General features: G+C 51.2%; 1 protein-coding gene across 1 annotated transcript in view; it reads left to right on the top strand.

The window, feature by feature from the left end:
- The first annotated feature begins 5,593 nt into the window (after positions 1-5,593).
- Positions 5,594-12,799, top strand: part of PACSIN1 (protein kinase C and casein kinase substrate in neurons 1) — a 64,258-nt gene continuing 57,052 nt past the window's right edge. The window contains exon 1 of the mRNA XM_006050347.3: positions 5,594-5,897. The gene's annotated coding sequence lies outside the window, so the exon portion shown is untranslated. The remainder of the gene's footprint in view (positions 5,898-12,799) is intronic.

Raw genomic sequence — 12,799 nt, 5'->3', positions numbered from 1 at the left:
TTTTATACTTAAATCTGCCTCACCAAGAGAAGGCAGTGGCACCCCACTCCAGTACTCTTGCCTGGAAAATCCCATGGATGGAGGAGCCTGGTGGGCTGCAGTCCATGGGGTCGCTAAGAGTCGTACACAACTGAGCAACTTCACTTTCATGGATTGGAGAAGGAAATGGCAACCCATTCCAGTGTTCTTGCCTGGAGAATCCCAGGGATGGGGGAGCCTGGTGGGCTGCCGTCTATGGGGTTGCATACAGTCGGATATGACTGAAGCGACATAGCAGCAGCAGCCTCACCAAAGGACCCACTGAGCATCAGTTTCCTCATTGGAATAACGAGATAATAGTACTAAGATCATGTAAAATACTCATGTGCATAGTAAGACACTCAGTTACAGTTTGCTTCTTTCCTAGCTGAGTGATTATGAGCCTGCCTTTTGAAACCACTTTGCCTGGGTTTGAATCTCAGCTCCACTACTTACCAGCTGTGTGACCTTGGGCAAATTATCTAGCCTCTCTGGGCTTTAGTTTCCTTGTTGGTAAATTGGGTTAGTAATTGTACCTTCCGTTGGTAGTTTATAGGACTTCCCTGGTGGCTCAGATGGTAAAGCGTCTGCCTACAATGTGGGAGACCCGGGTTCAATCCCTGGGCCAGGAAGATCTCCTGGAGAAGGAAATGGCACCCCACTCCAGTATTCTTGCCTGGAAAATCCCATGGACGGAGGAGCCTGAGTTGTACATGACTGAGGGACCTCACTTTCACTTTGGTAGTTTATATGTCATGTGTGTAAGGTGCTTAGAAGTGCCTGGTCCAGGAAATGTACTCTGAGTTTGCCATTGTCTATGTATATGAACATAGACACATACTAAGGGTGAGACACATACTTACCCTTGAGAGAGGGTGAACCCTCTCTCAAGCATAGTCTAACACTAGGCACCTCCTTGTCAAGATCATATGTCTTTGGGGCATTTTTAACTCTCCTAGCATGAGTCATGGGCAGAGAAAGCCACAATTCCAAAACTCCTGACACCCTGGTCTCTGGATTTGAGACACAGCTGACAACTGCCTCTGCCCACCAGGCAGGTGATGGAAATCAGTTTGCAAGTGTGAAGCCAGCTGGTGGGAAGGTAAGGAGGGGAGGATTTTTGTCCCTTGGGGGTGTCCCGCTCACCTCTGTCTATTGTTGGGAGGCAGCTCAGAAAACAAAACACCCTGGGGCTACTGGGCCAATCACTTTTCCCGATCCATGGGGCCCCACCTCCATGCAGATCTGCGGGGGAGGTAGAGGAATCTGGTGACCACAGCACCTGACGAGAAGTCAGATCTGTTTTTAGCCCAGCTCTGTCACTGATGTGCTGTGTGACCTTGAATAAGTCATGTTTCCTCTCTGGGCTTCAGAGTCCTGCTCTGCCAGAATTGGGGCACACTTTCTGCCCTTGCTTTCTAACCAGAGATGTGGTGAGAAGAGAGGAACTCCTCAAAACATCACCTCCTCCTGGAAGCCTTCCATAAAGGACAGAACAAAAGGGAATTCAAATCCTCCCCACTTGCCTCCATCTCTTCCAGGCTAAACGTGTATTATTAAACACCAGTTTGCTCATTCATTGATTTCCACATTCATGTTCAGTGCTGGTCAGCCTTCCTGTCTACATATCCCTTCTGTTTTGCTTGCAAAACACCTCAGCAGTGGACTATGCCTGCCTTCTTGCTCCAAATGAAGAGTTTAGCAGAGGAAGCCTCTGAGGGATGGTTTGCGGCTCTGGGTGGGAAATGAGAGTCCCATGGAATCCCAGATGGATCAGAACTTAATGAGACTGAAAATAGCAAGTTTGGGGGAAGATCAGAGAAAATCACTTTAGAAAAAACACTTTGAAAAGTGAAAAGAGGGAATTCCCTGCTGGTCCAGTGGTTATGACTCTGGGCTCTAATTGCTGAGGACCCTTGTCAGGAAACTAAGATCCTGCAAGCCTTACCGCAGGACCAAAACAAAAAAAGAAAAAGAAAACTGAAAAGAACTATGAAAATGGGAGAAAGTCTTAGTCTCTGGATGGGGCACAAAACAATAAAAGAGGAAGATGGGGAGGGGGTTAGTTTAACTTTGACAAACCTAAGTTTTGTGATCAGAAAATCTAGAAGGAAGCTAGTTTAATTTTAGGAAGCATGGAAGTTCTGTGTCAGTTTCCAAAATAACATTTTATTTTGGATTACATGTGAGCAAGAGATGTAGTGTGTATGTGTTCGTGCACGTGTTTGTGTATCTTCCACTCTCAGTTTTTTGAGGGCTTGGGGCTGCTAAGGTCTTCATTTAATGCATACTTTAATTTCAAATGGAGTAAGTCCAGCTCATCCGCTCTGTTATCCCCTCTCCCCAATAGCTCCCCACCCCCCATAATCTGCCTGATCAGGTCTCCCCCTCCATGACCCTTCCCATGACTGCTCCAAGCTGGTTCAGCTTCTGTGACCATCCAGCCTCTCTGAGCACACCTCTCCTGAATGCCAGTGCCCCTCCCACTCTTGCCATCCTTCACCAAATGCCCAGCTGCCAAGGGACATTGAGTGTTCCATGCTCCGGACTTCGCTGCCTTTTCAAAACTCCCCCCTTCTGGGCTCCATCTACACCAGATCCCCTGATGACACGGGTACAGTAGGGGAGGGGGCAGATGTTCTCGTCTTTCCATCCGGGTTGTACTTTAAGACCCTCTTGGGGAATTAGCCTCTCACATTATGAAAGTTCCGTCTAACAGGAATTTCATAGCACTGGAGGAGACCAAAGGGAGAGATTTGAGGGTGCGTGCAGTTAGAGACAATATAATAGACACCAATTATTACACAACTGTTTGGTTCTAGGCGCTTATGCGAGGTGCTTCACATTTTTATCAAATTCCAATTCCAACTGGATATTGAATATCCAATTCCAATGTTGAATTCCAGTTCGACCAGTGAGACAAGTGTAATTATAATAAAGAAAATAAAATTAACTAAGGACTTACACGCTAAGCAGCTCACCTGGACTGTCTTGTGTAATACACAACCCTTGACGTAGGCGCTGTCATCGTTGCATTTTCCAAATGAGGAACCAAGCCATAGACCAGTTAAGTAACCTGCCACACAGCTATTAAGATGAGCAGGCGGAAACACAGGTTAAGTGACATACCCATCTTCACCCAGCAAACAAGCGATTGAGGAAATTATATGTTTTTCCCCACATGCTCATCATGCCTCCTCCTGGAGCAAGAAAAAAGTCTAGGTTGAGGTGAGGGCGGCTGGGGAGCAGGAAACGCTAGGGTGGAGACGGGAGGGGTACTCTGTCAGCTCCAGACATCAGCATATCCCTGGCATGGAGGGTGTCCAGGAATATTTCAGGACCCCAGCTCCAGGCACCTGCCAAAAGTCGTCTGGTTTTGTGAGCCTCTACTAGTAATCCTTCCTTGGCTCCTGCCCCATCTGATTGTTCCAGCTGTTGTTCAGAATTTCAGCCATCGTTCAGCACCTCCTTGGAATGCTGCCTCCTCCAGGAAGCTTCCTGGATTCCTTTAACCCAGAGCCATCTGACCTTATCCGGAACATTGTTCCCTCACCTGGCGGTCCTGTTCATCCTTGGGGTAAGTACTGTCAACTGGACTTCCAACCAGGTGTTGAGTTCCTTTAGACTCTAACACCTTATGTGTGATAAATGGTCAGAGAATTCTTTTTGAAGGAATAGGCACTGCACGTGGGCATTCCCCTGGGTCACTGGGGTCATGGATTTCAGTGCTTCTGGTGAGAGGGGAAGGTGAGGGAGGGCAGGAAATACAAATGTGTGACATGTTCAGGTGCCGACATTAGGGAGTGGTGAGGTCTGCAGCAAACTAGAGTCTGTATGCTTACCTGAGGGGCTTACCATCAGATTCAGTCACGCCCACTCCCCACAAATGGCTGGGACCTATTCTCACCCTGACCCTCCTCACTTTCTTTCCCTTTCTCCAGCTTTATTTTTCTACTTTGTGCATATCACTTTATTTTTAAAGGACTTTATTTCATTTTATCTTAAATATTTATTTATTTGGCTGCATTGAGTCTTAGTTGTGGCACCGGCTTCTCTAGCTGCGGCATGCAGACTGAGTTGCCCTGTGGCAAGTGGATCTTAGTTCCTCAACCAGGGACTGAACCCCCATCCCCTGCTTTGGAAGTCAGATTCTTAAACCACTGGATGACCAAGGAAGTCCCTAAAGCATACTCTATATACTATTTATTATGTTTAACATCTGCTGTCCCTCACAACATGAGTACCTGAGGGCAGAGATTTTGTCTATTTGTGTGTGTGTGTGTGTGTCTTTTTTATGGTTAGTTTTTTTTAGCAATAAATTATTTTAAATTAACTTTTATTGGAGTATAGTTGATTTACAATGGTGTGTTAGTTTCTGCTGTACAGCAAAGTGAATCAACCATACAAATACATATTCCCATTACATATACATACATATTCTATTCCCATACAGGGCATTAGAGAGTACTGAGTAGACTTCCCTGTGCTATACACTGGATGTTTATTAGCTCTCTATTTTATATACAGTAGTGTGCATATCGGAGAAGGCAATGGCACCCCACTCCAGTACTTTTGCCTGGAAAATCCCATGGATGGAGGAGCCTGGTAGGCTGCAGTCCATGGGGTCGCTAGGAGTCGGACACGACTGAGCGACTTCACTTTACTTTTTCACTTTCATGGATTGGAGAAGGAAATGGCAACCCACTCTAGTGTTCTTGCCTGGAGAATCCCAGGGACGGGGGAGCCTGGTGGGCTGCCGTCTATGGAGTCGCACAGAGTCGGACACGACTGAAGCGACTTAGCAGCAGCAGCAGCAGTGTGCATATATGTCCATCCCAGTCTGCCAATTTATCCCCCCGACCCCAATTTGCTCTGTTTCGTACTCTGCTGCAGTCCAGCCGCTCATCAGTGCCCTGCATGAAGCAGGTTCTCAGTAGATAGGTGTTGAATAAACCCTCCTTATAAATCCAAGACAGCTGCTTACAAGCCTGCAGTGAAGAGAGCTGCCCCGGCGCCCTTCGTAGTGCCTAGGTTTCCGGAAGCGTGCAGGGTTTAAGGCAGGAAGAGTGCATCGGGGGTCCCAACGAGTCGCTCAGAGAGCCCCCAAGAGGTGGCCTGGGTGACTTCCCCGTGGGGCCAGTCTGGGCATTTCTGGGAGAAGCTGGTGCGGGGTGCGGGGGTTATGGGTGCGGTGCTGGGGGAGGAGGGGTCCTCACTCCAGAGCGCACACACACACACACACACACACACACACACTCCAGACCTACCCACCGCACACGCCCCCGCATGTCCCAGAGGACGCAGGATTCCGCGAGGCCAGAAACAAACGCGGCGGGAGGAACGTCCTAAAAAAGTGAGGAAAGGGCGGAGAGGGGAAGGGGAGCAGTCCCCGGGGTGCACGGCGCTCCCGCAGGGGGGCCGAGGACTAGGGCGCACGGGAGACGCTCTCGGCGCCCGCCCACCGCAGACAGAGCCCCTCGGCTGGGCGCCACGGAGCACCCCCTAGGAGGAGGAGCAGGGCGCCGGCCAGGGCGCTGGGGGTGCTGCCCGCCCCCCCGCACCTCCTAAGCCGGCAGCTGCCGCCTCAGCAGCGCGGCGTCTCCACCTGCGCAGCCACCGCTCCGCCCGGCGCCGCGCCGCCATTGGCTCGCTAAAAATGCCTCGCTAATCTGCGCCCATCTGCGCGCCTCCGCCCGCCGCCTCCCCTCCTCCTCGGCTCTGACCTTCCTCCTTCCCGCAGCCCCGGGCGAGGTCCGGAGGGACGCGGCGGTGCAGCCTCTCTTGCCCCCCGGGAAGTCGATCGGGCTTGAGGCCGGGCCCCCAGACGCCCCGCTTGGCCCCGCGGCGCCGCCGATGGTGGCGGGCGCCCCTGCCCCCAGGTAAGGGGTCTGGCCCTTGGATACGGGGTAGGGAGGGAGCGCTCCAGTCTAGGGGTGCGTGCTGGCGGCGGGCGCAGAGGCGGACAGGAGGGAGGATCGGACAGCTACCTGCAGAGAGGTGAGCGCGCGACCGCGGGTGCTTTGCAAGCGCCGGGTTTGTTGAGCATCACCCGGGGCAGTGTCAGGATGTCCCTGAGCTGGGCCCCCTGGGAGACGGACCTGGCGGAGGCCTTCACCCGAGGGGCGGGGGGTGGGGGAAAAACGCAGGAAGTAGGTGCCTTGGGAAAGTGGGACCCGGGCCCCAGGTCCCATCCAAGGCTCTGGCCTGGTTTGTTCCGGTCCCAACAGGGTGGGTAGGCTGATGCCAGCTTGGTGCGTAGGCTGTTTATGGACCAGAGTTGGCTGGGGAGAAATACAGCAGCTGATGCCCGCCCTCGGTCCTGTCTGGTTTACAGTGAAAGATATTTTTTTCTGTCTTGTCTGCCTGCTTTCCCCACTGCTGAGATGGGAGGGGGAAGAGAAGGAGAAGGTGAGGATAAATGGCTGGCACAGACCGCAGAGGCCAAGGTCTGTCTGGCCCTGCTCCCTTCCCCAGCCCCCAGGCCACTTGCTGCCCGTTGGAATTCTCTCTCCTCCTTAGTTTTGCCTATGGGAGGCCTTGAAAAGCTTAAAAGGTCATCAGGGTGTGAGGGACACAGTGGCAAACCACAGAGCTTGGCCACGACCCAGCTTCAAGCCCCAGCCGCCCCCCACTCTCTACCGCCCAGCTCTGCACCCCACGTGCAGTGACACATGTGGCCGCTTTTCTCTGGGCACAACCATAAATAACTCATGTTGTCCTGGCTCTGGCCTGGCAGGGGTGCAAACAGAACTGTCTGTCAATGGTCTTGAAGGTTCCATCCCTCACCCACCCGGCCTTCCCATCACAGGTCCATAAGCCACTCACGAGCCCTCCTCCAGGTAGCTTCCTGCTACCCCAGGTGAGATCCACGCTGCCTGCCCTGCATTCTCCAGCCTAGCTTGCCTTGTGCCTTGGTTATTTATGCCTCTCCCGTAGCCCATAGACTGGAAGTGCTTTAAGACAGGAGTTTGTGTGAGTCATTTGTCATCGCCCCGTACCTGACCTGGGTCTGGCACCAAGTACATGTTTGTGGAATGAGTGAATGAATCCACTTGAACTCTGAGAAATAGCTGGCACCCTGAAGGAGGCGGGTGAGCCCCATCTTGGGCTCTCCTCCCATCCCCCAGGACCAAAGAGCTACTGAAAACAGACTCTCCCATTCAGGCCCTTCCTTGGCCTAGAGGTGATGAGCAGCTATGGCATTTAGAGATAGATACTGGGGTCTGAATGGCTCTAGAGGGTCTTTTTGGGCCCCAGGCTTGAGTCCCTGGCTGGTCCAGGCTTGCTGGAAGGCCCTGGTGAGGGTCTGACTTGCCTCAAGCCTCTGGGTTGGCACTTGCCTCCCAGGGTGCTGAGCCCACACCAGGCTCTCTGTCTCTATCCCAGCCCTTAGGAGGGTCCCGGTCAGCATCAGGGCATCTGGGAAGGCCCGAGGCAGGCCATGCTCAGCTTCTGGGGTCCTCACAGCGAGCTCTGAACAGATCTTATGATTGTGTGGAGGAGCCAGGGTAGGCCAGAAGAGGAGGCTGCCAGCAAGAGTCCTGGCCCAGCCACAAGGCCGTGCCTGTGACATGGACATTCTCAGGGCATCTGCAGCCCTTATTGCTCCTTTGACAGCCATGCTGATAAGACAGCAGGAAGATGTCCTTGTCCTCATGTCACAGAGGGGGAGTCTGAGGGTCAGCAGCAGAGCCCAGCCCGGGGCACAGTTCCTGGCTCCAAGTCCAGTGTTATGTCCACTGCACTCGAGGGAGCTGGGGCAAGGCCCCAGGCCCAGGTCAGTGGGTTGTCCTCAATCCCATCTGGCTCTGTCCCACCCCCAGTGATGGAGAAAGGAAGGGTGCGATGCTTCAGGGCTGGGAGAGGATATGGAGGATGGTTTGGTTAGTGCCTGCAAGTGGTTGGCCCAGGGGAGGGATGCAGAAAAAACAGTAGAAGCCAACCATGCACAGCATCTGCCAGGAGCCAGGAGGCAGCCACTTTTTCTATATTGAGTCACTCAATCTTCACTTCAGCCCAATTGGATACTATTATTATCCCCATTTTACACATGAGGAGACTGAGGCACCGAGAGGTCATCTGTCCAAGGTTACACGGTTTGAAACCGGAGGAGCTTGGATTTGAACCGAGGCTCCAGAGTCCGTTATTCCCTAATGTATTCCCTAATGCAAGAGCAGGAGGGCTGTGGACCTCGGGGCTGGGGCCTCGTTTCCATGGAGACACAGGTTTTAGGTACTCCCACGTGGCAGATAGTGTGTGCTTGACTGGTGGGACTGTGATGGTTTCAGAGGCTCAGGGTGAGAACTCTTTGAGCTCCTGCTGTGTGGCAGGCGGAGCCATTTATAGGACGCTCACCTGAGTCTGTCCCTCCCCTGCTCTGCATTCCTCGGCGGCTCGGCTCCCCTCCCCGTTTCTTTGAGGACAGAGCGCAGTCTTCCTCCCGTGGCCCCGCTGCTCTCCCCGGGCCTGGGCTTCCTCTCCCTCCTCTGCCCTCCAGCTGCTCTGAACTGCTTTCGATTCCTCAAATAAACCACCCTCCTCTCACCTACAGGCCTGTGCACAGACTGATCCCCTGACTAGAGCCGGGCCCCCTCCCGCCTCCCTACCCAGTCCTTCTCACCCTCAGGGATCTACTGAGACTTTTCCTTCTTCCAGAAGCTTCCACGAATTCCTCCTCCCCACACCTGGCCCACTTCGCCTCACACAGTGTCCTCTCTGGCTTTCCATTGCCCCCACCCCACCAGCTGTGGAGCCCTCGGAGGCAGGGTCTGCGTCCTGTTCCCATGGCCCCCAGAGCCTGGTGCAGAGGACCCCACGGAGTTAGCAAATGGTGGTTCCCCTCTTACACTTACTCTCCAATCTCAGGACTTAGCCTCCTGCTCCCAACCAGCACTAAGAACCCCTCCAGAATTTGCATATAGCCCCCCAGCAAGGACGAGCTGGTGGCAGAAAGCCTTCGGTGGAGAAGTGAAACCGCCTGTGGGTCTGGCAGGACTGGGGAGGCATTTGGGGTGGGAGTTCGCTGATTCGGGGGGAGACCTCCCTGGGAAAGCAGGTGGGAGGTCAGAGAGGAGGAGGGCTGCTGGGTTGGTTTTACATTTTTCTTAAAGAAAAAAAAAGCTTTTATTATTATTTTTATTATTGTATTACTAAAGTAATATGTACCTGTGTGGAAAAATCTAGAATGTACTGGAAAGCCCAAATTAAAAAAAAAAAATTAACCAGCCCCAGACCGACCCACTGTGGACACTTAGTGGCTGGTTTCCGGTCAGGGGCCTGTGGACCGGGGAGGGGAGGTGGGGACAGGTCTGGTGGGGCAGGCAGGGGAACGATCCCTGGCCTGTGGACTGCAGGGCAAGGAAGGAGAGTGAGTGGAGAGAGAAGCGGAACTCTGGGAATTCTCCGGTGGTCCAGTGGTTGGGTCTCCCCGCTTCCACTGAAGTGGGCATGGGTTCGATCCCTGGTCCAGAAACTAGGGTGGATCCCACATGCTGTGTGGCACAGCCACAATGAATGAATAAAAAATAGACTTATAAGTGGAGCTCTGATGCAGGCCCAGCAGAGAGCCCCCCATGGCTTGGGTGCTCTGGAGCTGGAGGGGCCCTTCAGAGTTGCTGTGGAATAGCTGGGCCTGAGGACCTCTGCGTCCCTCTGATGCTGGGTATGGCTCAGGACGTGCCCTTGGGCAGCCCGAAGGGACTGCCAGCACCCCCGACAGAAAGGATGGATGGGAAGGTGTGAGACGGGCTGAAGGGAGAAGAGCAGCAGGAACCTGGCCCTAGATGGCTCTGGCGGCACAGAGACTCTAATCCCAGGGAAGTTGGTGGGGCGTCTCTGGGTGGGGAGCATTTCTGTGAGGGTGGGCTGGATGCCTGTGCAGACCTCGAGCTTGGGGTAGCAGGTTGACTAAAGACTGGGAGGGCAAAGAGGGTCTTGGCTCCTATTTAAAAATCACTTGATCTTTAGACACTTGGTGGGGGCTGTGGTCTGCTTGCCAGATAAACTCTAGGATGCCCAGTTAAATCTGACTTTCAGATGAAACAACACATTTAGTAGGCTTTGGTTTGTTTGTTTTTTGGTATATGTATGTCCCAGATATTGCTTGGGACATATTGGTACTAAAAATTTTGTATGTTGTTTATCTGAACATCAGATTTAACTTAGTGTCCTGTATTTTCATTTGTTAAATCTGGGTCCCCTAGACTGGGCTGAGGTGTGGGGGGAGAGAAGGGGAGAGAGGCTGGGAGGGGGCTTAGCGCTCTTAGTTTTCTCTTGTTTTGTATTGAGGGACACTTGTTTGAAGTTGACAGTTTGAAAAAATTAAGATGTCCATTGAAAAAATTTTTGCATTTGTTTCTGTTCACTGTCTAGAAAGTAATTGTCCATTTGTGAATTTTGGTTCCCTAGTGCTGTTAGAAATAAAATGATCCATCCTATTATTTATTCAGGAGGTTTGATGATCAAAGGTGGAGTCACTAAAGAAGAATAATCCATTTGAGAAATAAAAGTCTTCATCATAAGAAAGCTCTTAGGTGGCAGAGGGTGTGGGAAACTGGAACTCTCCCATCAGCTGAGGTTGGCTCGACCTCTTTTGGCAATAGCTGCAAGTTTTTTTTGAAAGCCAGCGTTTATTCCTTCAAATACACATAGTTCTAGAATTTTTTACATTAAAATAAGAAGAGAGAGACTTTCCTGGTGGCCCAGTGGTGAGGAATCCATCTTGCAGTGCAGGGAACTTGCGTTCTATCCCTGGTCAGGGAACTAAGACCCTACATGCAGCAGGACATCTAAGCATGCATGCCGTGACTACTGAGCCCATGTTCCACGAGAGAGTCCGAGCACCACAATGAAAGACCTCACGTGACACAACCAAGGCCCACTGCAGCAAATTTTTAAAAAAAATTAAGAAGAGAAATGGAAATAAACAGTTCTAGGAAAGAGAAGGTATAAATTAGGAAATATGGAAATATTTATATGTTTATAAATAATAATAGCAAGTACTTGCTGAGAGCTTGCTATGTTTTAGAAACTGTTGTTGAAATATACTGTGATTCAATAAACTGTTCATACAAGAGAATACACGGGTGAGGTTTTAATGGGGCAGTTCCATGCCCCAGGGCTTCTCCTATAGGCGCCCTCTTGGCATGCAGAGCTGGGTGGAATGGTCCATGTGGCAAAGCTAAGTGTCCATCAGGAGGGCTGGTGACATAATTAGGACCTGATGAGAGGCTGTGATTTTAGGTAGCTGTTTGTTCTGTCGTTTGGTCAGTGAATGTGGACTGAATGTCTTCTGTGTGCCGAGTGCTGTTTTGGGTGCTGAAGACCCAGAGAAAAGAACTGGGCAGAGCTTAATATCAGGGTGGAAAGATGGCAGGCTATATTGGCAAGTCAAAGCAAATGACTTTGTAGAACAACATGTGTAGTATGATCCATTCAAAAAGTGCATATGGGGACTTTGCTGATGGTCCAGTGGTTAGGACTCAGCGCTTCCACTGCTGGGGGGCACCTTTAGTCAAGTCAAAGTCACTCAGTCATGTCTGACTCTTGCGACCCCATGGACTGCAGCCCGCAAGGTCCCTCTGTCCATGGGATTCTCCAGGCAAGAATACTGGAGTGGGTTGCCATTTCCTTTAGATGATCCCCAAAGCCATGCGACTCGGCCCAAATAAAATATACATATGTATCTTGTGTGCATATTTGCATAACGATGTCCCCAGAGCTGCACGTCTGATGGTTTATCTCTTGGGCAAGTACTGGGAGGTCAAGTGCCAGGCAGGAAGGGCAATGTTTGCTTTTTAGCACTCTGTGCTCTGCGTTCATATCACAATTGTCGTTACTCCTACAAAACATAATTTACAAAACATAAACTCCACTTCATAATGCCTGGGATTTTTCTTAGAAGTCTCAAAAAATTGAGCGTTTAAATTACACTCCCCTCCAATGCAAGTTTGATGCCATTGGAGTCAGATGCTGCTTACTTTGGGTTTGAAGAGTTTTTATTTGTAACTGGTTTTGCTTTTTTATTTATTTATTTTTAATGGAAGGATAATCGCTTTACAACATCGTGTTGGCCTCTGCCATACATCAACATGAGTTGGCCGTAGGTGTACATATGTCCTCTCCCTCTTGAACCTCCCTCCCGCTGCCCACCACTTCCTACCCCTCTAGGTTGTAGAGCACCGTTCCCTGAGTCATGCCGCATATTCTCACTGGCTCTCTGTTTTCCGTGTGGTAATGTGCATGTTTCCACGCTCCTCTCTCCATTCGTCCCACCCCTCCTCCCCCACTGTGTTCACAAGCCTGCTCTCTCTGCCTGTGCCTCCCTTGCTGCCCTGCAAATAGGTTCTTCAGCGTCATCTTTCTAGATTCCATCTATATGTGTTAATATACGACGTTTGTTCTTCTCTTTCTGACTTACTGTGCAATAGGCTCTAGGTTCATCCACCTCATGAGAATTGACTCCAATGCATTCCTTTTATAGCTGAGTAATATTCCATGGTATGCATGTGTCACAACTTCTTTACCTGCTCATCTGTCAGTGGACACCTAGGTTGTTTTCACGTGTGACTGGTTTCTAGCTGGTCTCCTCATGGGCTTGTGTCTCCTCTCTTTCCTCCTCCCAATCCTGGGGTGGACACAACCGCTGGGCACCTCACCGGTTGTCCAGTGGTTGAGAATATGTGCTTCTACTCATTGCAGGGGCACAGGTTTGATCCCTGGTTAGGGAGCTAAGATCCGGCATGCTATGCAGTGTGACAGAAATAAATAAAAAATGGAAATT

This window comes from Bubalus bubalis, chromosome 2 (genome assembly GCF_019923935.1).
Source record: "Bubalus bubalis isolate 160015118507 breed Murrah chromosome 2, NDDB_SH_1, whole genome shotgun sequence".
Lineage (NCBI taxonomy): Eukaryota > Metazoa > Chordata > Mammalia > Artiodactyla > Bovidae > Bubalus > Bubalus bubalis.
Note: the sequence above shows the minus strand (reverse complement) of the source record. Positions and strands in the feature narration are given on the sequence as shown.